Source organism: Rattus rattus, chromosome 1, assembly GCF_011064425.1.
Source record: "Rattus rattus isolate New Zealand chromosome 1, Rrattus_CSIRO_v1, whole genome shotgun sequence".
Classification (NCBI taxonomy): domain Eukaryota; kingdom Metazoa; phylum Chordata; class Mammalia; order Rodentia; family Muridae; genus Rattus; species Rattus rattus.
Window position 1 is genome coordinate 148,491,416 of NC_046154.1, and position 25,782 is coordinate 148,517,197.

The window sequence follows — 25,782 nt, forward strand, 5'->3', positions numbered from 1 at the left end:
GTTCCATCCAGTTGGCTTACTGTGAGGTATCTGTGATAGTTTGAAAAAGAATGCTTCCCATAGGGATTTGAATGCTTAGTTATGTGGGAGTGGCACTATTTGAGAAGGATTAGGGGCGTAGCCTTTTTTGAGGAAGGTGTCATTGGGGATTGGACTTTGAGGTTTAAAAATCCTATGCTAGGCCTCATCTCTCTCAGAACAAGATGTAACTCTTAGCTACTTTGTCAGTACCACACACCTGCCTGCCACCTTGTTTCATCGCATAATGATGATGGACTAAAACTCTGAATCTGTAAGCAAGCCCCTAATTGAATGCTTTCATTTATAAGAGTTGTTATGGTCATGGTGTCTCTTCATAATGGAACAATGTCTAAGACAGTGTCCATGTGCCCCTCTACTCTAGTCTATGGACTGGAGTTTAGGTCACATGCTCAACCTTCTAGGCAGTTGTGTAAAAATGTAGGAAAAATAACAAGAAACTAGACCCAGAATTATAGTCCCCGATTGCTTCCTGTTGCTGTTGGTCTCCAGGCTAGATAGAAACAAGGACAAATTTTGGGCCAAGAACAAATTTCAAGGTCCCTCTCCTCAAAGCTGTGTGTCCAAGTTCTGTTCTAGCCACTGGGAATATCTTGTCAATTGTAAATGTTTGATACAGAATACTAGCTATGTCTAGTAGTCCTTCCTTTACACATCCTCATAGCAGAGTTCATGTTATCTGGGGCATAAACCCACTCACTATGGAAAGCCTCTATTGAAGTCACTGGTCTCCCATCCTATCCTAATTCCTATCCCATCCTCCTCCAAACAGTAAAAAGTATGAACAGGGTACTTTATCAACTTGTGATTGTCAACTTTCAAGCAGGATAAACAGGATATTAGCTGAGAGACACTTCTGAAGAGCATTACAACTCTGGGGAGTCATTACAGCTCAGACGCTTTGAGGCGGGGGGGGGGCTTTGGCTGCCAGATGAGAACAGTTCCTGTCAGGCCAGTATGCTAGTCATCAACAGAAGAGACAGGAGCAGGTCTCCAGCAGGTCTCCAACTTTAATTAAGGCTGTATAACAAAAATGCCAAGACCAGGCTTAAGAAATGCCCCTTCAGTTCTTGGTCACGGTTGTCAGAGACTCTCCCAACGTTACAGACTATTGCTGTTGCTCTTGGCTGCCCCTTAGAGGTGAATGGAAAGTCCCTATTGCTGAAGACACACCATGCACTTCGGATACAGGATCCAGATGACCTGAGCTGGATCTGACCTGATAGCCTTGTCCCTGAGGAAACAGGAGGTGCCTTGGAAATGTACAAAGGAGGGAAGCAGCCAACAGTCTTACTCAGTCATGAGGCCTATGAACCACAATGACCAGTGTGGCAAGATAACCAAGGGTGCAGTAGTGGCATGCATAGATAGGCAGTAACCAACAACTCTCTAATTAGACATAAGGCATCATCCTTTTAAGAGCTCCTCAGTTATTAAGTGGCTACCCCTGACACTTTATATGCACAGGAAACACAGAGCACACTGTTTATATATTTGGTAATATACATATACTTACACATGTAAATATGTCTACACAAAACAACAAAGGAAAAGAGGTCAAGAATTTGAGAGCAAGGAGGTACATGAGAGAGGGTGGGAGGAACCAAAGGGAAGAAATAATGTAATTATACTTATAAAAATAATAATTATAATAAAAATTGTATGGGGTGCTTACGGCGCTTCTTATTCCAAACATGTATTTGAGAATACAGGGGCCCTCCCTCCAGTGTTGTCTGAAGCTTGGGTGACAACTGAAGTTTGCTTATTTTTATATAGCCCTGAAAACACAAATGGCTTTTATCTTTGGAATGGAATTAGTCTTGCTTGTGATCCACGAAGGTTGAGCATATTTGGTATCCTTCGCTGGTGTGAGAAAAATGCAGAAACTGATAAGCCAAGAAGGGATTTTAGAAGGTGCTGGGGGTGGGAGGGTGGGGTAGGGAGTGGGAAGGTGAGTTTTTGTTATGCATTTGGGCCTTTTGCTTGCTTGCTTGCTTACTTGTTTTTGTTTTGTTTCCAGGGCTGGTAGAGACAGACTCTTCTTCCCAGACTATTCAGCTGAACTAAAATTAATTTGGGAAGTTAAACTTGTCTTTGGTGTGTGTCTAATTTCACACCATAGAAACAGGTCTTTCAACCTTCTCTAAGTCCACACTGATTTCTGCCAACTTCTCTGTAGGCCGGAGACATGGTAGGCTGATCAGTAATCTTTCTCAGGATTTTTTTTTATCTTTGCTATTGCTACTGCTATTTTCGGTTTCCTGAAAGCCAATCAACTTTGGAAAAATAAAGAAAAGTCCAGTCTCTCCAGAAAGACAGAGCTGCTGTTAGCTGCCACTGTGTCTCGTGCCTCAGATCCCACAAGGAAATATTCCACAGGCCTTTTGTGGGCACTCTCCAAAGTGGCCAAGGCCCACGAAGGCAGCAGTGGTTTTGTCTGGATTACAGTTTGCAACCAGCATCTTGTTCACAAATATTAGTGTGAACCCATCTACTCTGCGTAGCCTTATAAAACAACCTGAGAAGCGGTTCCCAGTTTTATTAAGACAACAAGGATGGATTTCTCTTAGGAAATGAGCAATTATATGCTGTTTGCAGGCAACACCTGACAGCACATTACCAAGTGTGACCCTGGAAGATGTCTTAATTAATCTTAGCAACAGGAAAAGTAATTAAGAGGTCAAGGGGAATGGTTAAGTAAGTAGTCCTGGTGAAGGTGTGGTCCTTACTGTTCTAGTTCTTACTGGATGGCTGTCTAATAAGTCAGTCTCAGAGACCAGTTCCCCATGTGGCTGGCACTGGGCTCCCAGCCCTTTTTTGGTTTCCCTGAGAGAGTTTCTTGAGAACATCCCAATACCATGGGATCTGTTGTCTCTACAGCCTAATAACCAAAAGGGAAGAACAGAAGAGTCACTCCAGATTCTTCACTACTGCTGTAACAATTCCAAGAGGCCTGGCAATGGTGCCTCTCCCTGGTAGCACAGGGTTAACAGCTTCTGGAACTACTAGAAATCGCACTCAAAGACTGGAAGTTAGGTGAGTAGGCAGCAGCTGGCAGAGGCCCACCTCCACCGTCATTGTCCAGATTGAAAGGTGCTCCACCATCTTAAGCTAGCACCGGCTGGACTTAGTCTTCTTTGTTCAAGATGATATTTTAGGGGACAGTGTTTCTCCTAGTTTCTAGAAGGTTCTGGCAGGTCTCAAGTAGCCGGTGTTCCATACAGTTATTTCCTCTATATCTCTTCAGTTTGGTATTTGATTTTCTTTCAGTCCTCTAGTGTTCTATATTAACAGTTTGTTTCCTAACTTAGTCTGGGTGCTACAGAGCAAGTTGTGGCATCTGCCTCCCATAAGGTCTCTAGAGCTAGCATGGTTCACATTTGAGCCAGCATGATCTAACACTCCGCTGGGACTTTGAATCTGAGGAAGACTGAGAAATCAGCAAAGCTGGGAGATGCCTATCACAGCAGGGGTTGTGGAGGTGGAGGTGGTCCAGGTCGTGCTGGTGGAGGTAGTGGTGGTGATGGTGGAGGTGGAGGTAGCTGTGGTGGAGATGGTGAAGGTGGAGGTGGTGGTGATGGTGGATGTGGAGGTTGTTGTGGTGTAGGTTGTGGTGGTGGTGAGGTGGAGGTGGTGGTGATGGTGGATGTGGAGGTTGTTGTGGTGGAGGTTGTGGTGGTGGTGGTGAAGGTGGAGGTGGTGGTGATGGAGGTGGCTGGTGGCGGAGGCAATGGTAGTAGTGGTGGAGCTTGTGTTGGTAGTGGTGTTGTCACCTTGTGTTCCTTAGGTACCCTTTCTAAGCTTCCTATTACCCGCCAGGTTCTCCAGATGTCATTCAAGGCTGACTTCCCAAATGGTATCCCCAAAATGTCTGGTATTATTTATATGTCTGCTACCTAAGAACCTAAATTCCAAATATATGAAGCTGTACTGGAAACTCCACAGAAGACTAAGAGATGCCGTGACGGTAAAGTGCTCAGGGAAAAAGCACAAGGGCTTGGGTTTGGACCTGAGGAGTCAACAGAAGAGCCAGGCACAGTGCGGGAGGTGCCGACCGGCAGGACTATCAAGCGGAAACAGCAAGTTTCAGATTTAGTGAGAGACCTGTGGTCAAAACCTAAGATCTCAATAGTTTCAGGAAGACACCTGACATCATACTCTGTCCTGCACACGCGCGCGCGCGCACACACACACACACGCACACACACACACACACACACACACACACATACACCTCAATTTACATTTAAATTCCTCATGTAAAAATATTTTGTTTTGCGCTTCTGTCCTATAAATAAAAAGTCAAATGACAAAGGAAAAACCAATTTTGTAAAACACTCTCCACTCCCTTGTCTCACAGAGCCAGGAATGGCAAAGAGTGAGAGAGCTTCCAGGAGACAACTTATCATCCTGTATCAACACCCAAGGTCAACAGAAGTCCTGACAGGATCTTTTGGAGGAAGTTAAAACGATGGTAAAAGAATGGCTGGTGGGGGCAGAAAGGAATGTGGAAACATGGATAGACCAGGGACATTAAATAATGGCCGCCAGGTCTATGATGCTGCCTCTAACGCCCAGGCACTGAAAGTTACTCAAACTTCAAAAGAGCTCGTTTCTTAGTTAGCAGTAATGAACATTGCTGCCCACAGCCTTTTAGCACCCTGTATATTCTCAGTACTTTGTAGATTCAATCAGGAGGCAAACTTGATTGAATACTTGCTCTTTAATTATCCAATTTCTCCGTGAAGCATGTCTCAATTACGGCACTCCCATGGACCTGAGGCACTAGCACTCTTCGGAGAATGCATTTCCTGGGGCGGTTCTGAGTTTAGCTGTCCCAATAAGCTTGCACTTATTGCCCTACTTGTGTATTCTTTGGCACTGACCATTCATATATTTCTGTCTTTTGTAAAAGCTGAAAACTTTTTCATTGGGCTTGAGAGTATACCAGTGTTCAGGTCCCAAGAGGCAAAGTCAGCCACCACTCCCAAGTGTCCTGGAAGGAACTTTGAGCTCATTTTTGGTTCAGTGGTCTCTAAATGTTGTGAAAAAGAATTGCCTCAGGGTTTGGCCCTGTGCAGACCCATAGGCTCCATAGCAGTGGGCTTCTTTTGGAGAGAAGAAAAGGAAAGCCAGAAACTGATAAATGAGAGGCATTGTATCTGGGCCTGGAAATCCAGCACTTGGGGGCCGAGTCAGGAAGATCAGGAGTTAAGGCCAGTCTGGATGCTCCAGACTTTGTCTCAAAAAACAAACAAACAAACGTCAGCTACCATCTCCCCTAGTCTAACCTACCCGACCAAATGAATACAACAAAAGTAACGCAAGCACCCCAGTGCTGTCCCATGCAGCCATTTTGAGCACCAGGGCAAGCCATCTCCAGGAATCACTTGTGTGGCATGTGAGATGGCCATCTCTGTACACTGCTGGCCATGGATACTGCTATTCTGAACACAGTCGTTGGCCAAGCTTTTTCTTCATTGTTTATGATTCTCCAATTTTATTATTCTGTGCGCACAGCTCCTAAAGGTTACTGAGTATGTATGACAAGAGTACCAACGTATCAGTTGAGCTCTGGGAGAACAGACCATGGAGTAGGTAGGTATCAGAGTGAGAAAAGAAATTTCTTCATTGATTTTAAAATTTTAGCTTTGCTCTCATTTTGTAGAGATGCTCTACGGGAAGTCGTTTGCAGCGTCTTCCAGCTCATGCACAGGCGAGGCACTTCTGAGTGTGGGTTTGTATTGTCACTCTTTTTTCTTAAAGAGATCTGAAGTGATTTTACCTTTATTTCCTTCACGTTAAGCCAATCATTCAATTTCACAGTGATTTCTGGGGTGGGGCAGAAGGAAGGCGTCATTCAGAGCTATGGAGGCCGTGGCCTGGTTGGCCCTGCTGGGGGAGATGGAGGAGCATGGACTGCCCTGCTGGAAGGTAGGTGATGTTCCGAGAGCAGGAGAGCTGGTAAGCAATGTCCTCAGCAGCTTCCAGCTTTCGCCACTCGATCAGGCCATCACCAGCGGTGGCCAGTGAGTTGGCGATCAGCTCGGCCCCCTTGGAGTCCCCCTCAGCAGAGATGATGGCCGCCTTCTGCTGCTCAGCCTTTTCCACTACAAATCTGGTTCTCTCTATTTCCTGCTGAGCCACCTGTTTGGCTTCCACCGCCTCTGTGAACTCCTTCCCGAAGGTCAGATGTGTCAGGGACACGTCATCCAGGATGAGCCCAAATGTTGCTGCTCGCTCTGTGAGGTCATTGCTCACCTGCCTGGAGACCAGCTCTCGCTGGGTACTCAATTCTCCAGCATCGAATCGAGCCACCACCGACTTGAGGATCTCTGTGGTGATAGATGGCAGCACCCGCTCATCATAGTCCTGGCCAATGCTGGTGTAGATACGAGGAAGCTGGAAGCTGGCTGGCCACCGGCCGGAAGAGAATGCGTAGTGTGATGTTTGCAATCTGCAAGTCTTCGCTGCCAGTGATGACCGGCGCATTCCGTGGTCGAGAACAGCAGTCAAAGATGATTGGCTTCTGTACCCAAGGGATGAGAAAATGAGTCCCTTCCCTTACCACAATGTCCTGTACACAACAGCTCTGTGTCCGGCATCCACGTTATATAAAGCAGAGTTCACCACGCCTCCTGCAACTGCTAACGCCAGGCCGAACTTTCCGATGGACTCAAACACTTTGGCAGCCACGACTCCTTCTGTTGCTTCCGCCCACACCTGTTTCCACTCTGACCTCCGCATGAATTCCCCCCGTATGTCACTCTTAATTCAAAGTTTTTATCACTACCAAAGTGGCTGATTTATTCTAGCCTTACTGCTGGGGTTTTGAACAGTAATCATTTTTTTTTAAAAAAATAGTAATAGAATCATGAGCCTAGAAAACAATACCACGCCATTATTCTACCCAATAGATTAATAACTATAGAGGCAGAACTAAGGACGGCTGTAACTACCAGGCATCCTTTTGATCTGTTCTTCATGGTCGACCCTCCCCACCCCCATCCCCCCCCCCCACCCCCCCACCAAAAAAAAAAACAACCCAGCCAAAACAAAACTCCTAACGTGCTGTACCGGGCTTGCTGTCACTTTTTGCAATGGTTTTTGTCACAGAGAGACAGAAACCGCAGAGTAACAAGAGTTGATCATTCCTTCTGTAGTAATTGTTCGGTGTCATTTACGAATGCAGACCACTGAAACTGTCAGGTTAATTTAGTGAAGAGTCACCAGTCTCAGACTAACCTTTCTCCCTGTTGGGAAGCAGGACTGTAACCTAAGAAGAACATGGTTTCAAAAAACCGCCCATGTCATTTGCTACACAACAACCAAACATCACTGTGAAGGCTGGTGTTGGGAACTGCTAATAAGCACGTCAGTTGCCTTCAGAGTATTGAATCTTTTCTAATTAAAAATAAATGCATGAAGTTATAATTATAATTAAATTATATGTAATTATTATATTAAATATAGCTATTAATTTAATTTGGTATTTGGTTTTCTTTCAGTCCTCTAGTGTTCTATATTAACAGTTTCATTGCTAACTCAGTCTGGGTACTACAGGCAGAGGCAGAGCAAATTGTGGCATCTGCCTCTCACAAGGTCTCCTGTCCCAGCATGGTTCACACTTGAGCCAGCATAATCTAACACTCCACTGGGGCTTTGAAGCTGAAGACCAAGAAATTAGCAAAGCTGGAAGATGCCTATGAATTAAATTATAATTAAAACTAAATACATACACCTTTAATCGCAGCACCTGGTAGGCAGAGGCTGGAAGATGGCTGTAATGTTAGGGCTAGTCTGAGTTGATATCATCCAAACAAAAAAGTAAGGACTTGTTAATATGAACCCGTGTCTGAGAGTGTTCCCATGTAGGCACTTGCATGTGGAAGCCAAATGACTACTTCAGCATCGGTCCTAAGGAGCCGTCAGCTTTAATGCTCCTTCCTTCCTTCCTTCCTTCCTTCCTTCCTTCCTTCCTTCCTTCCTTCCTTCCTCCCTCCCTCCCTCCCTCCCTCCCTCCTTCCTTCCTCCCTTCCTCCCTACTTCCCTCTCCTTCTTTCTTTCCCATCCTTTCTTTCTTCCCTTCCTCCCTCTCCTCCTTCCTTCCTTCCTTCCTCCCTCCCTCCATCCCTCCCATCCTTTCTTTCCTTCTTCCTCTTCCCTTTCTCCCTCCATCCCTCCCTCCTTCCCTCCCTTTTGTTCTTTCTTTCCTTCCTTCCTCTCTTGCTCCAAGTAGTTATTTTAGAATTAACTACCTGCATCTAAATAATGAGATCTTATAGATGAGATCTTACTTATATTTCATGCATACCTTATATACATAAACCAAAGGTCATTTTATGCAATATTTTAAGGTAATTTTGTATACAAAATAAGATTTCAGGGTATATGTGAAATTTTCTACCTAGATTTTTGGGTTTAATATTTTTAGATTAGGGATATTTAATCTGTGCTATATTCAGTGCTCACATTGAACAGTGAACACATTTAACAATTTTCAAGTTAGTGAATAAATTATATTCAAGTCCTTTGTGGTGCTTGGAAAGTGTTGCTACATTTTCATGGAGGGAATCGGTCTTCAGAAACTTCATAAAACTCTTAGTGCTTAGAAGTCACTGGCAGCACATACTCGAGTAGAATAGAGATGTTCTCATACTGGGGAGCTGCAAAGCTCATGAGGAGCGAGGAAGGAAGTGTCACACAATGTGAACAGTTCCTCATCATGTCTTCCTAGAACTCAGGTTGTGATTCAAACTGCTTAAATAAGTGCAGTTAGAGATAGACACAAGAGTAGAGCATGGATCTTATTTACGTTAGCATCAGATTTTTGCATCTCCAGTCTTTTTCCTTTCATGTTTCCACAAATTTTCAACTGAAGTTGTGAAGCAAAGAAGGGGCATTAATCTTGGCTGCCAACTTGACCCACTTGGCAAGAGGAAGCATCTGAAAAATGCCTCTACCAGACTGGCCTGTGGGCTTGTCTATGAGTTACTTTTTTAATTACTAATTATTGTAGGAGGACCTAGTCAACTATGGGTATTACCATGCTTCAGGAGGTAAGAAAGGTAGCTATGCAAAACCAGGCAGAAGCAAGCCAGTACATGATATTCTTCCATGGTTTCTGTCTCAGTTCCTGCCCCCAAGTTCCTGCCACGGCTTTCCTTAATGATAAACTCTAACATGTAAGCCAAATAAACTCTATCCTCCCCAAGGTGATTTTGCTTAGTGATTTATTATGGCAACAGAAAGCAAAGTAGAATGGGACTTAAGGCCTAATTTACTCTGAGCTATGGTTTAGTCATGGTGTGGCCATAAAAGCTCTTTACAGTTTTCTATGTTGGGCCTTGGACATTAATTTATTGCTGTAGCTCCAATGCCTGGATAGTAAGCAGCATGTATTAATCACTGCGTAAATACTTGCCAAATGATTGAACACATATCTCTTTTCTATATAAAATGAAGAGCTATAGGCGAGAGGAACAAGGTTATCCACTATATATAAAGGAGGCAGTTAGCATATGATGACTATCAGCCTTGACGTGATAACTAGCTCTTTAAGTCTCTGGTTTCTCCAAGAATAATGCCCTCAGAAGTATTTCCTCAGAAGTGAAACTTATAAGTAGATAATGGCATTATACAGTCATATGGAGACTTTGTGAACATGCTCTGTGTGAGAAAGAGGAGTTGTAATATATCTGGTCCACAAGTGTAGTTCACAGGTAAGGAAAAGGAAGTGTATTAGGAATATATGCAAAGCAAATGTAGCAGAGATGAGCAGCGCCTTGCAGGAGGATGAACGGGGGAAGGTACATTGTCGGGCAGCAGGCTATGAAAGGTACCCTGATTCCTTATCAAGGTAGATTGAATCCCCAGGGACCCTAAAAGGGATGGCAGGTGCGTTCCCAGTCTCCAGGAGATCAAGGCCTCACTAGCTGCAGCCCCCACAGACCCCTGTAGAGAGGTTTGAGACAGACCAGTCACATAGAGCAATGTTCCAAGGTCGTCCTCCACAGGTGAGGACGTGACAACAGACAGATCAGTTGCAAAAACAGGACCATGCCCCTGAATATGTAGGTGAGACCTTCCCTAACTCTCAGACCAAACCAGTGGGAAGTACCTACCCAAACCAGATACACTCACACTAATAGAAGAAAAGGTGGGGAAGCATCTCGAACACATGGGCACTGGAGAAAATTTCCTGAACAAAACACCAATGGCTTATGCTCTAAGATCAAGAATCAACAAATGGGATCTCATAAAACTGCAAAGTTCTGTAAGGCAAAGGACACTGTGGTTAGGACAAAACGACAACCAACAGATTGGGAAAAGATCTTTACTGATCCTACAACAGATAGAGGGCTTATATCCAACATATACAAAGAACTCAAGAAGTTAGACCGCAGGGAGACAAATAACCCTATTAAAAATGGAGTTCAGAGCTAAACAAAGAATTCACAGCTGAGGAATGCCGAATGGCTGAGAAACACCTAAAGAAATGTTCAGCATCTTTAGTCATAAGGGAAATGCAAATCAAAACAACCCTGAGATTTCACCTCACACCAGTGAGAATTGTTAAGATCAAAAACTCAAGTGACAGCAAATGCTGGCGAGGATGTGGAGAAAGAGGAACAATCCTCCATTGTTGGTGGGATTGCAGACTGGTACAACCATTCTGGAAATCGGTCTGGAGGTTCCTCAGAAAATTAGACATCGAACTACCTGAGGACCCAGCTATACCTCTCTTGGCCATATACCCAAAAGATGCCCCAACATATAAAAAAGACACATGCTCCACTATGTTCATAGCAGCCTTATTTATAATAGCCAGAAGCTGGAAAGAACCCAGATGCCCTTCAATAGAGGAATGGATACAGAAAATGTAGTACATCTACACAATGGAATATTACTCAGCTATAAAAAACAATGACTTTATGAAATTCATAGGCAAATGGAGGGAACTAGAAAATATCATCCTAAGTGAGGTAACCCAATCACAGAAAACCACACATGGTATGCACTCATTGATAAGTGGATATTAGCCCAAATGCTTGAATTGCCCTAGATGCACAGAACACATGAAACTCAAGAGGGATGACCAAAATGCGAATGCTTCACTCCTTCTTTAAAAGGGGGACAAGAATACCCTTGGGAAGGTATAGGGAGGCAAAGTTTAGAACAAAGGCAGAAGGAACACCCATTCAGAGCCTGTCCCACATGTGGCCCATACATATACAGCCACCCAATTAGACAATATGGATGAAGCAAAGAAGTGCAGGCTGACAGGAACCGGATATAGATCTGTCCAGAGAGACACAGCCAGAATACAGAAAATACATAAGCAATTGCCAGCAGCAAACCACTGAACTGAGAACGGGACCCCCGTTGAAGGAATCAAAGAAAGGACTGGAAGAGCTTGAAGGGGCTCGAGACCCCATATGTACAACAATGCCAACCAACCAGAGCTTCCAGGGACTAAGCCACTACCCAAAGACTATACATGGACTGACCCTGGACTCTGACCTCATAGGTAGCAATGAATAGCCTAGTAAGAGCACCAAGGAAGGGGAAGCCCTCGGTCCTGCCAAGACTGAACCCCCAGTGAACGTGATTGTTGGGGGGAGGGTGGTAATGGGGAGAGGATGGCGAGGGGAACACCCATATAGAAGGGAGGGGGGTTAGGGGATGTTGGCCCAGAAACCCAGAAAGGGAATAACAATAGAAATGTAAATAAGAAATATTCAAGTTAATAAAGATAAAAAAAAAGAATCATGTTCATGATTAAAAGTGTGCAGGAATTATTCCATTGTCTTAGAACTTCTGTCATAAGAGCTGTAACACTGTCTCTTGGAGAAGAGATCTGCTCTCCCCCTGCACCTCTTGCCAGTTAGTCAGTCTCCTGCTGGCTCTGCTCAGCCCAATCAACCGAAGTGGCAGCAGCAGAAAGGAGAAGGATCAGAAGTGGGGGAAGCGAAAGCTGTTCCCCATCCCTGCCTGAGTTCTCTCCCCCTTGCCCAAACCCATGTAGCTAGCCAGGCCAGAGATCTCTGTGGAGAGCCCCAGGCAACAGAGCCCCACATCCCCACAGTGCATAATGGAAACTGGGCCATCAATGTTTGATTTAGGGACCATGAAGAGGAGTATAACAGGCCAATAACTGTAAGATGGGTAAACAAAGACAGAGCACTGATATCACATGGCTTATAGTTTTAGTTGGGAGACAGACCAGTGTGGAACTCCGAGGTAGGTCTTGGTAAAATAAGTGTGACAATCTGGAAAAGTCATGCTCCTGTGTTGTCTTGTGTTTGTAATTGGACAGTTTCTAAATCTGCTCCAGGTCTCACTTTGGAGCTCACAGGGAATGGTGAAGCTTGGTCCAAGTTAGACTAGAAACTGACAGCTGCATTTGGCTAGACTCAGACAGTAGCATGTCCCTTGGTTGATAGAGGGTAAATGGCCACTGAAAGCAGGAAGAATTATGTCTGTGGGTTAGGGGAGAGCTCTGATTTGGGATTACTATGATGTGGATTTTTATTTCCCTCTGAATGCCATGGTGTTGGAAAACATACTTAACTTTTCTGGGCCAAGCAAGTGCAAATCATCACAGGGCCTCAGTTTCTTTATTTGTGAAATAAAAGGATGGAATGATATCCTGAAGACACGTGTCACAATGTATGACTTAATCAGCTGTGCACAGTTCTCATCTGCTTTTAGATATGGAAAATCTGGGAAGTGTCAGATAAACATGAGATGTTCCTTGGCTTTTAATTGAGAGCAAACATCAAAGCCTATGATGGACCTCTGACTAGGGAGAAAGACCAACAAGGCAAAGGAAGCCTCATTCTGTGAGAGTCAGAACTTAGTGTCACCTATCTGCAAGAGCCTGGCATGAGCGCATCCATCTGTCGTTAGACTCTGTGATATGTTTTCTCTTATAGCTGTCAAGATGGCATTGCTACTTATGTCCAGAAAGATTGAAACTTTACCTATAGGATTTTATTCTCTTCTCTCAGAAGAAATGCTATTATAACTTTCTGGAGCATTTAATGACCTTGGGATGTTAGATATGTGGCTTGACCTGAAATGGGAAGTCTAGGATAATCAAGAATATGAAATGACTTCATAGTTTTGTTTGTTTGTTTGTTGTTTTTGTGGTTTTTGCTTTTGTTTTCTGGAAGAAGATCCTTCAGGCCTTCTAGCAATACAATGATTAAAAAATTCATAAGGAAGAAATAATGGCTGATAATAGTTTACCCAAACTAGAGAGTTAAGATGTATGAGGAGATGCCGGGGACTCAGGAGTTCAGCTTGTGTCTAGAGAGATGTTATGGTTATGGTTACTAGTGACTGTGGTGGTCAAACAGATAATTTTACCTAAACAAAAGAATGAATTTTCCTAACAGGCTTCTACTTGGAATGCAGGTGACTGACTATAGAAAGTAGTAGTATGATCTCTGAGTGATTTTTGGAGGTCTGAAGGAAATCTTGCTTTACAGCAAGAAGATATTCAGTTCAGTTCTCTGTGAATCAAGGACATTGGGGTGAACAGAAATGTATGAGGAGAAGAAGGAGCTAGCCATTGTTGTGAGCTCTAAAACCTATGAAGAACCTTTGCTCCATGTAAACTTTTCTCTGATTTCTTGGTAAAGGGAATACTCAGACACTTGGAAGGTCTTCGGGAATCCTGTGTAGACAAACAGACTCATATTGGTGGTGATCATTTTAGTGATCCAGGATGCAGGATTCCATGACGTAGGTATGGGGCCTATGATGGTGGATTTTTCAATGGGAATGTTCACTTCTCTCAGATGATTTTTGTAGAACTCAGAGTTTTATCTAGAGGATCCTTCCAGATTGGAACATCTGCCTCCCTTTAGTTTCCTATTTTCTAGCAACAATTCTTTCTATATGTTTGTGATTACAGCATTCATACTTCTTGGGTTATATCACACTTACTATATAGGATTGGAATGTATATAGTGGGGAAAAAAGCCACACTGACCGGTGGCCTGTTGGCTGAATTTACTGAGATTCAGGGGAGAACTCAAACTGTGGGTTTCCATATTTGCTCCAGATAAATCTTAGCTGATTCAAGTAGGACCATTTAAAAAACCGAAGCAGTCATGTTGCTGCTCTTCTGCTCGGTCTCACAGACTACACATAGGACAGAGCTTCCTCAGTTTGATCAGTTTTTTGTGTGATGAAAAAACTATGATGCGGTCCCAATGAGAGGGACACAGGGTGCAGAGCAGCCTGAGAACAGGTGTTGGAGGGTAAAGGGTGCTGGCTGGGTAGCTGTCACAACGGACTCCTGTTTTTGAACTATAGGTGCATTTCTAAGAGGAACATAAGATCAGTCCACGTCTTCTAGGACAGAGGATTGAAAAGCAATAATCGACAATAATCTTGATGCCACCGAGTACAAGCTCCAGTGTATTCCCAACTCTTGCTTCTTTCCCCATCCCTCACCTGAGGTACAGCTGAGGGAATCGAATCCACGGTGGTATCAGGTGATCCCATGTCTGCGCTGTTTGTCCATAGCCAGTTTGAGAAAGCTGCATCGGTAATGATCCCTTACATGTTTCTCTAACATTTGTCATTCATGCTTCTAATATCTCATTCCTCTAAGATTTCCTAGAGTTAGGAGGGAGATTTGCTAGGTGAGTCCCTCAGGTTCCCTGTGAATGTGGGACCTTCTGGGGTCTTGTCTCTTTCCCACATCAGCATCCTGGTCAAGGCAGCTCCTTTCCTTTCTTACTATCTCATGTCTGTAGGCTTTGGAGATGGGAGTAAAGATCTCTTTCAAGGCCAAAGTGAATAGCATTAAGTGAGAATCAGCTGGGAAGCAGTGTCATTGCAAGGCCAAGCGGATTGCAAAGTTGGGTATTTTTAGTGTCTGTACTGCTCCAGGGAGCTGGTGAGAGAAAGAAAAATATCAATCAATGCCTGCCTGGGGCTCCATAATTTGCCTTTTACTTTCTGTATTTTCCTATCTGAGTCTGAAAAGCAGAGGACCAAAACAATCGGCAACAGATGTCCTAGTGAATCTGCTCCATCCATGAATTCAGTCAGCATGCAAATTGTGTCCCAGGGTGGTTCCAGAAGGCTGCTGGCCCACTCAGCAGCAGAGATAGATGGATGATTAGAATGTCTGGACCCAATCATATGTTTAATTACAACCCCCTTTTAAAAGATCTCAGCGACAATGACTGGTAGCTATTATAACACAGCACTGCAAACTTGTACGAGGCATAGTGGCACTTTGGAGGGCTGATAGGTGGTCTGTGTTTGATCAGAATGATCAAAGCTTCTTGTCATAGAGAGCCCCTTTTTCCTTCTCCCTTGTCTGATCTACTTAGATGGGCAAAAATATGATTTATAGGAGACACTTTATGTGGTTCTCATTCCCCCGAGGGCAGGGGCATAATTTTTGTACTACCATTTTCCCCTGGAAGCAGGAGCACCTGACAGTGCTTACAAAGATGCAGGGACCGGCTTGGCTCCACAGCTGCGGTGAGGTACCAGTCTGCTGCTGCCTTCATTCGGTCTCATAAGTTCAAACACTTTCCACTTTTATTATAGGCATAATCACAAAAAGATGAAACTCAGTGCGAGCATGGCAACTCTTTCTCCACTTTATTCTTTCATCTCGTTCATGCTTTTGAGATTCAAATGAACCAAGCCTGAGCATCTCCTGTGGAGTGCAGTGTTGGATTTAGTCAGTCAGATGATGGAGAGGCAATGTCACTGAGGGAAGCTGTGAATCTGGGATCCACTAAAATGGCCATTGTGCCCTCTCTAAGGAAGAATTTATGAATTGGATTAAGTTTTCTTTTTCCTTTATTTGAATCTCTATGCATTTTTCTCTTCTGATACTGCAGACTGAACCACACTCTTTCCCTATCCTTGGCTGAAACTAAAAAGCTGAGAAACAGGAATACAAAATTTATGTGGTCAGCCTGTTTCATAATGGACTTTAAAAATAAACAATTTGCAGTATATGTGAAATGCAAAGTTAGTAATTGGCTAATCATAGATTCACCAAATATACCAGATAGGAGTCACACGCACGCATGCACTCACGCGCACGAATGACTTCTCGTAAGAACTTCACAGGAGGCATGGCTTGTGGGTGTACTGTTTGGAGGGAGGGATGTTACACTGCCCTGCACTCTTTTTGCATATATTATCTAAAGGAAATAAAAACACTCTTAACCAGCAAGGAGACACGGAAGCACTTGTGTGGGATCTTCAGGCCAAGTTCCCTTTCTTCAGTGAGTCAGTCACATCTGAGAAAGAAACAAAGACAAAGGGATGAAGAGAAAGCACTAGGAGACAAATGGGGGAAGCATCACCACAGGAAGGTGGGTAGAGAGAAAACCCGTGATCAACCGTGTCTAGCTGATAGGCTCTCAGGAAGGATTGGAGGTGGTGTATGAGGTGAGATGGAGGTCTTCTGGGGAAAAGGACGCCCTTTCTGACTTAGGAGCTTGAGTCTGAGCTCTTATTCAGTCAGGTCAGTATCAGCCGAGACAGACTGCAGTCACAAACACTGCCCATGTGTGAATGTGTGATCTCAGGTTTACCATGATAAGATCTTCTCAGGTCTTTAGATCAGGTACTGACAACTACCTTCCTGGCTCTTCTGTGGGCCAGGCTGTGAACTGAATACTTGTATTCCTCCCTGATTCCCCTTTGAGGCAAGTACCATTTTTCCAAATTTGAAAAAGATCAAAGTGAGGCTTACCTGGTCTAATGGTTCATATTGTCTCTCTTTATAGGGTCTAGAACCACCTTTGAGATAAGTTCTGGGATGTCTGGGAGGATTTCTTAGCTGTGGTTAATTGAAGTGGGTGCTTTCATTCTGCAGCTGCTGATGCCCCTCCTCTTCTTAGTTACCTCATCAGGCAGGGCTCTCATTGGGGCAGGATGAAGGTGTGGCTAGAAATTATTGGCTGAGTATTTAGGGGCTTGTGATTGGCTCACATACAATATATAAGTTCATTATGCACTGTGCAATAAATTCAGATCTTCATCCTGATGTTCATCTTCAAAGTCTGATTCCTGGCATTCATCACATGTCTCTGTCATCTCTCTCTCTCTCCCCATCCTTGATCCTCTTTCCACAGTGAACAGGTTTTTGTTTTGTTTTTTTTTAAGACATGGTCTTGCTATGATGTGCCTGCCTTTGTGTCCTGAGTTCTGAGACTGTGTGCAAGTATTACTATACTCAGTCTAGAGAGAGATGATTTTTAGTGGTACTTGGGGAGTAAGCCTTAGGCAGTCCTGATGCTGTGTGCAAATCAGACACAGACAGTCCAGGCTCTTTCTCTTCTCTGGTACTTGCAGCTTGTCCTTCAGAATGCCTAAAGAAATGCAGTAAGGAGATGTGAAAATTTCTAAACTAACGTTTCTTATCAGTACCTCTTATTTCAATGTAGAAGGCTTCCAGAGTTGATTTTTAATACTTCTCATGTTTTCAACAGGAATTACCTTGAAAGTTGACTCTTCTAAGTTGAACGGTAGTAAATTGGACATTATTTAAAACCCTCAGGAATTTCACCATGACTTCGGTGCACACAGGCATAGGTGTGACCAAAGGTGACCTAGATCTCTTGAGAACAATCACCCAATCTGCTATTAAAGCATGTGTGGAGATTATTCGGGCTGGTACTGACAGTGTCTAGATTGAACTCAGCATCAGCTTTTATTCTGGCACCCAGTGGCAGGGAAAGTGTTTGCCTCCTCTAGGCACCGTGATGATGGTGAACAGATTTCCTATGACTCTTCTGCTGGAGTTCTCCTACTGAATACACTGAAGTACCCAAGTGACCTTTGACCTTCATGCCGAGAGAAGAAGTAGGGCAAAGTGTGAAGAGTCACTTGGATTTCTTAACTTACCCAATTACCCTGAGTGGTGGTTTGAGTAAGCAATGGCCCTCTTGTTCTTAGATACCTGAACATTGCTTCTCCAGTTAGTGGTATTGTTTGGGGAGATTTAAGTAGTGCAGCCTTGATGGAGAATGGGTTTCACTGTGGGAATTGGCTTGAAGATTAAAAGACCTCCGGAGTTTCCAGCTCTCTCTCTCTTACATGTTTGCAATTTAAGGTGTGCACTATCAGCTTCCTGCTTCAACCACCAGACCTGCCTGCTGCCATATCACTTTGCCATGAATATGATTGACTTTAATAAGAGGTTGGAACCATAAACCCAGATAAGCCTTTTCTAAGGGGACCCTTTTATCACAGCCATAGAAAATAACTAGTACTCCTTGTATTCGGGAAAGATATTAGTGGCGGTGACACAAGGGAGGAGAAGGTGAAGGAGAGAAGTAAAAGGAACATGATTGGGAAGAACAAAGATGTCTACAGGTTTGGGAGACAACAGAAATAAAGAGAAATCAAGAAATTTAAGGAGAAATAAATTGGTTGGGAAGAAGTAAATATTATCAATAAAGCATGAACTAGAAATTCTGATGATTTTACCAAGGAGAAATGCAGAGAATTCTTTTACCAAGGATGGCAAAACCATTGGTAGTCAAACACTACCAATGCTAAATGCTGTTGGAACTAAAGAAATTGCTACTCATCCTTGGTGTGATTTCTTCAACCTTTTGAGTAACAGGAAAAATAATATTACAGTCTATGTTCATGACATCACTTTGTCCTAGTCAACTGTGATGAACTAACACCAGAATACCTCAGCTTTATCTATAATATGGTTGTTCTTGAGGACCTGTTCTTGAATCTCTCTGAGAAATGCTCCAGCAGAAGCTAAGCCTTGAAAGTCATCTGCAAGAACATTGACAAAAAGCTAACAGAAGAAAAGAAAAAGTCAAAACAAAACAAAAATCAACCAACCAACAAACAAAAACCCACTACAACAAATTCTGTGGAGTGTTCTTTGGGCATCTAAAGCTTGGATTCTATTGTAACTCTACTAATTATGACTTGAAGCTATTCTGCTGCCACACCTCTGATCTGGAGATGGGATGACTTCTATCAGAGAGTGTTTCTCTAATGAAAGAACCTCAGAAAACCATCTGCTCTATTATTAATAAGAACAAAGGCAGGTGGCCAACTCTGTCTTTGTGGAGCCAGAAATATGACTGAGCCTGTTGATGAGCACTGTACACCCAGCCTGAAGAATCTGGTAGAAATATCTGGTCTCAGTTGTTGAAGAAGGATGGAAGGCATAGGAGAACAAAGTAGATTTTGAAGACATCTGTATAAATGGTCATCAGTTGGCTCAGTCGTCCTATCTCAGAGTTCTACTTACAGTGTATTACTCTACAGTAATTAGAGTCCTCCAAGTCCTTTATCTTAGAGCTCCTCTTGCTCCACAACTTATAGTGTACAATAACTCTACAGAAATATTGAGTTCCTCTTTCCCACTTGGTTTTCTCTGCTGTTATCTATTGCCTTTGGTTTAGTTTTGTTTTCCTCCTTTCTTCGTATACATAAGGCTAGTAACATAGGCACTCAAGTCTATCTGTTCCTGATTTGACAAGGTCAAATATTGTATATTGTGGGCTTTGTCATTATTTATTTTGTTTTGAAACAAAAATACATAAAGTAGAGAGATAATTAGGTCATCAGAGCTCCAATTTTATGAATGAACCAATGCCATAGTTGGTTTGTTATAGAGTTTGTTGCTTTGTCTCTTTTCCATTTTCACTGAGAATGATGAAGCAGCTGGTGCTCTCCAGGGGCTGGTATCTTGGTGTTAGATTTTCCAGTCCATGGACTGATAAGAAATCATTTTATTCTACTAACTTCTATAGTATCTTCATCTAATGATGAAACTGTGTAACAGCAGAGAAATGAAACTATTGAGGTTTGATTGAATCAATCTTTCCCTGAGGAACTAAAGTATGGAAAAGGCACATACTTCCTTGGCTAAAACTAGGAACCAGTTTGGGAGAACCAGTAATGACCTGGGGCCAGGACCTTGGGTGAGATGTGGCTTTGGCTCCTGAGAACCCAAGTCTTCCTACCTTAAGGGGGATAAGGTTATTAGTCCCAAGACTTGAGACTTGATCTGTGATGCTCTTGAGATACTCCTTGTGTAATATTGCTTGATTAGTTTCCTACTGACTTTGTATAATTGCACAGTAGCAATCTCATAACTCTTTTCCCCTCAACCCTAATGGTATATAAGCTGTACTTCTTAATAAATTAGTTGGCATAAGAAATAGTTTATGAAATATCTCCTGACCACAGCTTTCCTATCTTCCTTATATTCTCATCTTCCAGTCATTCCCCTTCGGGCCATGTCACTTGAAGAATGGTCTGCTGGCATGGAAAACAAGATGGAGGCAGCCTCCATTTATATAGAAAGGGTATATAGAAGAATGGAGGAGACAGCATGAATAAAGTTGCATCTTTAGACTTTGAGGAGATAATCCCCACAAGGGGACACCAAAATATTTTGTGGTGCCTATAATAATAGGGTCTTTTAATGCCCATGTAACATGCATCCTGTTACTATTTGTGATGTGAGTGTGTTTGAAAGAGTCTAGATATAGAGACATTGTGACATTGGGTTTTCAGCTAATCCTGTAAGATAGAAGATACTGGGATTTCCAGGAGATTGAAGGCAACCTTTTGTGACCCTACAACTTTGTTTCATACCTGTTAAAATCTATAAAGGAGCTAGAGAGATTGCTGCTAGGTGAGAGTGGATCATGGGAGAGTCTTCAAGGAGGATTGGCAAATCTAAGTGGTGGCTGAATGTCTGGATTACCGTGCTCACATAAGTGCATTAAAGAAAATCAGCTTTTTTTTAATTATTATTAGTCTCTAAAGCCTGCACTTTGCCATCTGTTGGTAAAACAATGAGAATTGTGACTCAAAATCAGTGCTTCAAGGATTTCAGAGTCCCTTGTACTTTCTGAAAGCCTAGCTCAAAACTCATCTAAGTCACTGTTCTACTGCTATGAAGAAACATCATGACCAAGAAGACTCTTTTAGAAGAAGGCATGCAAATGGGGCCTTGCTTACTGCTTCAGAGATTTAGTCCATTTATACTACAGTGGAGAGCATGGTGACACGTGTGGTACTGGAGCTGCATCCTGATCTGCACAGGCCAAGACTGAGAGCAATGCTGGGCCTGGCATGGGGTTTTAAAACCTTAATGCCCAGGCACCCGAACCTCGCTGATCCAGGCCCACAGCTCCCTGCTCCCAAATCCTGTGGGAGGCAGAGCTCATCACCCAGATGAGTGGGCAATCCTGAGACTGCAGGGCAGGAGAGACCGCCACTTCTGCCCACCTCTGCCCACATCCTTGGCCCAAGAGGAAACTGTAGGCCTCTGAGCACAGGAAGATAGGGCAGTCAAACTGCAGGAACCCTCCAGTCCAGACTGTGCCCGGATCAGAACGGACCTGATCAAATAGCTCCCTGCACCCAAATCCTGTGGGAGGGAGAGCTAAGCGTTCAGAGGGGCAGACACACCTGGGAAGCCAGAGGAGACTGCTCTCTGCCCACATTTCTGACTCTAGAGGACAATGCCTAGTGCCATCTAGGCCCCTGCACATAGGGACCCAGGAGAAGGAGGGGCAGAACCTTCTGGTTGGTGCCCTCACAGAGAGCTAAAACATGAGGAGCAACTACAGGCCCGAGACCAGAGGTAAGACCAACTTTTCTGTTCCAAGTGACCTGCCTGGTGGACTCAGGACACACGCCCACAGGAAGAGCTGAAAGCCAGTGGACAGGACGGACTACACGTCTGAAAGCAAAACACTCTGTTCCCATACTGGCTGAAAGAAAACAGGAAAACAGGCCTATAGTACTCCTGACATACAGGCCTATAGGACGGTCAAGCCACTGTCAGAAATAGCAAAACAAGGTAACACCAGAGACAACCTGATGGCAAGAGGCAAGTGCAGGAACCCAAGTAACAGAAAGCAAGACTACATGGCATCATCAGAGCCCAATTCTCCCACCAAAGCAAACACTGAATATCCAAACACACCAGAAAAGAAAGATCTAGATTTAAAATCAAATTTGATCATGATGATGGAGGACTTTAAGAAAGACATAAAGAACTCCCTTAGAGAAATGCAGGAAAACACAAGTAAACAAGTAGAAGCCCTTAGAGAGGAAAAGCAAAAATCCCTGAAATTACAGGAAAACAAAATCAAACAGGTGAATGAATTGAAAATGGAAATAGAAACAATAAAGAAAGCACAAAGGGAGACAACCCTGGATATAGAAAACCAAAGGAAGAGACAAGGAGCCTTAGATACAAGCATCACCAACAGAATACAAGAGGTAGAAGAGAGAATCTCAGGAGCAGAAGATTCCATAGAAATCATCGACACAACTGTCAAAGATAATGTAAAATGGAAAAAGCTATTGGCCCAAAACATACAGGAAATCCAGAACACAACGAGAGGATCAAACCTAAGAATAATAGGTATAGAAGAGAGTGAAGACTCATAACTCAAAGGACCAGTAAATATCTTCAACAAAATCATAGAAGAAAACTTCCCTAACCTAAAGAAAGAGATGCCCATAAACATACAAGAAGCCTACAGAACTCCAAATAGATTGGACCAGAAAAGAAACTCCTCCCATCACAGAATAGTGAAAACACCAAATGCACAAAACAAAGAAAAAATATTAAAAACAGTAAGGGAAAAAGGTCAAGTAACATATAAAGGCAGACCTATCAGAATCACACCAGACTTCTCACCAGAGACTATGAAAGCCAGAAGATCCTGGACAGATGTCATGCAGACCCTAAGAGAACACAAATGCAGCCCAGGTTACTGTATCCAGCAAAACTCTCAATTAACATAGAGGGAGAAACCAAGATATTCCATGACAAAACCAAATTTACACAATATCTTTCTACAAATCCAGCCCTACAAAGGATAATAAATGGTAAAGCCCAACACAAGGAGGCAAGATACACCATAGGAAAAGCAAGAAACTAATCGTTTTGCAACAAAACAAAGAGAAGACAAGAACACAAACATAATCTCACCTCCAAATACGAAGATAACAGGAAGCAACAATCACTATTCCTTAATATCTCTCAACATCCATGGTCTCAATTCCCCAATAAAAAGACATAGATTAACAAACTGGATATGTAATGAGGACCCAGAATTTTTGCTGCCTACAGGAAACACACCTCAGAGACAAAGGCAGACACTACGTCAGAGTAAAAGGCTAGAAAACAACTTTCCAAGCAAATGGTCTAAAGAAGCAAGCTGGAGTAGCCATTCTAGTATTGAATAAAATCAATTTTTAACCAAAAGTCATCAAAAAAGATAAGGAAGGACACTTTATATTCATCAAAGGAAAAAATCCACCAAGATGAACTCTCAATCCTACATATCTATGCTCCAAATACAAGGTCACCTACATATATAAAAGAAACCTTACTAAAGCTCAAAGCACACATTGCACTTCACACAATAATAGTAGGAGATTTCAAAACCCCACTCTCATCAATGGACCTCACAGCAGTCAGAATGGCTAAGATCAAAAACTCAGGCACCCACAGATGCTGGCGAGGATGTGAAGAAAGAGGAACAATCCTCCATTGTTGGTGGGATTGCAGACTGGTACAACCATTCTGGAAATCAGTCTGGAGGTTCCTCAGAAAATTGGACATTGAACTCCCTGAGGACCCAGCTATACCTCTCTTGGCCATATACCCAAAAGATGCCCCAACATATAACAAAGACATGTGCTCCACTATGTTCATCGCAGCCTTATTTATAATAGCCAGAAGCTGGAAAGAACCCAGATGCCCTTCAACAGAGGAATGGATACAGAAAATGTGGTACATCTACACAATGGAATATTACTCAGCTATCAAAACAATGACATTATGAAATTCATAGGTAAATGGTTGGAACTGGAAAATATCATCCTGAGTGAGGTAACCCAATCACAGAAAAACACACATGGTATGCACTCATTGATAAGTGGCTATTAGCCCAAATGCTTGAATTGCCCTAGATGCACAGAACACATGAAACTCAAGAAGGATGACCAAAATGTGGATGCTTCACTTCTTCTTTAAAAGAGGAACAAGAATACCCTTAGGAGTGGATAGGGAGGCACAGTTTAGAACAGAGGCAGAAGGAACACCCATTCAGAGCCTGCCCCACATGTGGCCCATACATATACAGCCACCAAACTAGATAAGATGGACAGGAACTGGATATAGATCTCTCCTGAGAGACACAGCCAGAATATAGCAAATACAAAGGAAATGCCAGCAGCAAACTACTGAACTGAGAACGGGACCCCCGTTGAAGGAATCAGAGAAAGGACTGAAAGAGCTTGAAGGGGCTCAAGACCACATATGAACAACAATGCCAACCAACCAGAGCTTCCAGAGACTAAGCCACTACCCAAAGACTATACATGGACTGACCCTGGGCTCCAACCTCATAGGTAGCAATGAATAGCCTAGTAAGAGCACCAGTGGAAGGGGAAGTCATTGGTCCTGCCAAGACTGAACCCCCAGTGAGCGGGATTGTTGGGGGGAGGGCAGTAAGGGGGGAGAATGGGGAGGGGAAGCCCATGTAGAAGGGGAGGGAGAGAGGATAGGGGGATGTTGGTCTGGAAAGTGGGAAAGGGCATAACATTTGAAATGTAAATAAGAAATACCCAATTTAATAAAGATGAAAAAAATAAACCTCAATGCCCACTCTAGTGACACACTTCCTCCAACAATGGCACATCTACTCCAACAAGGCCACACCTCCTAATTCTTTTACTTCTTTCAAACAGTTCCACTCCTTGGTGACCAAGCATTCAAATATATGAACCTATGGGGGGGGATTCTCATTCAAACCACCACATTCCACTCCCTGGCCCTCATAGGCTTGCAGCCACATCATAATACAAAAGGCCTACTTGAAGAGTCCTATAGACTTTTAGTCTCAAGACTGCCTAAAAGTCTAAAGCCCAATATTTCTTCTGAGACTTAGGGCAATCACTTACTTACTATAACTTGAAAAATAAAAATACAAAGCAAAGCACATGCTTCCAATATACAGTGGTACATATTATACATTACCATTCCAAAAGGGAAGAAAGTAGCACAGTAGGAAATATGGGAACAGAGCAAGACCAAAAACAAAATACCGGACAAACTCCAGAGTCTGAATCTCTATGTGTGATGTCAAAGTTCTCTTCAGATATTCAACTCTATTTAGCTTTATTGACTGGAACATAGTTTTCTCTCTTGGGCTGGTTCTATTCCCTGTTAGCAGCTCTCCTTGACTGGCAAATCACAGCTCTGGGATCTTTAACATCTTGGCATTTCCAAGGCAACCCAGGCTTCACTTTCATGGCTTTATTCAATGGCTTCTCTAGGCCTTCATACAGGGACAGCTGACATATACCTGGCCCCAGTGGCTTTTCTTAGCTGTGGAAGGAGATTTTATAATCCTTTTCTATAATCCTGTTCTATAACCCTTTGACTCTAAAGCTAGAGCTGTAGGACTGAAGTTCCCAAGCTCTACTGCCGCTGGGGCTGGAAGCTGGCTCCCTCCTTAGAGTAAATTTAGCTTTCTGTTGTCAATGGTTTCCTTTACTGATTAAGATATTTTTTAAATTCCTTTTCATAATTTGTAAGCTTAACTGCGTGACATTTTCCTCTGAGGTCATCATTCCCTGCATTCCATTTAGCATCAGGCTTGTCTTCAGCTTTTTATCTTCTTGAATACATGACTTAGCTCTGTTAACTTTCCTGGTGCTCCTTTTCTTCTC

The 25,782-nt window shown here is 43.1% G+C and overlaps 1 pseudogene; it reads right to left on the reverse strand.

Annotated features, from left to right (window-relative positions):
- Window positions 1-5,895: 5,895 nt before the first annotated feature.
- LOC116905304 lies at window positions 5,896-6,787 on the reverse strand (annotated as a pseudogene).
- Window positions 6,788-25,782: the final 18,995 nt, after the last annotated feature.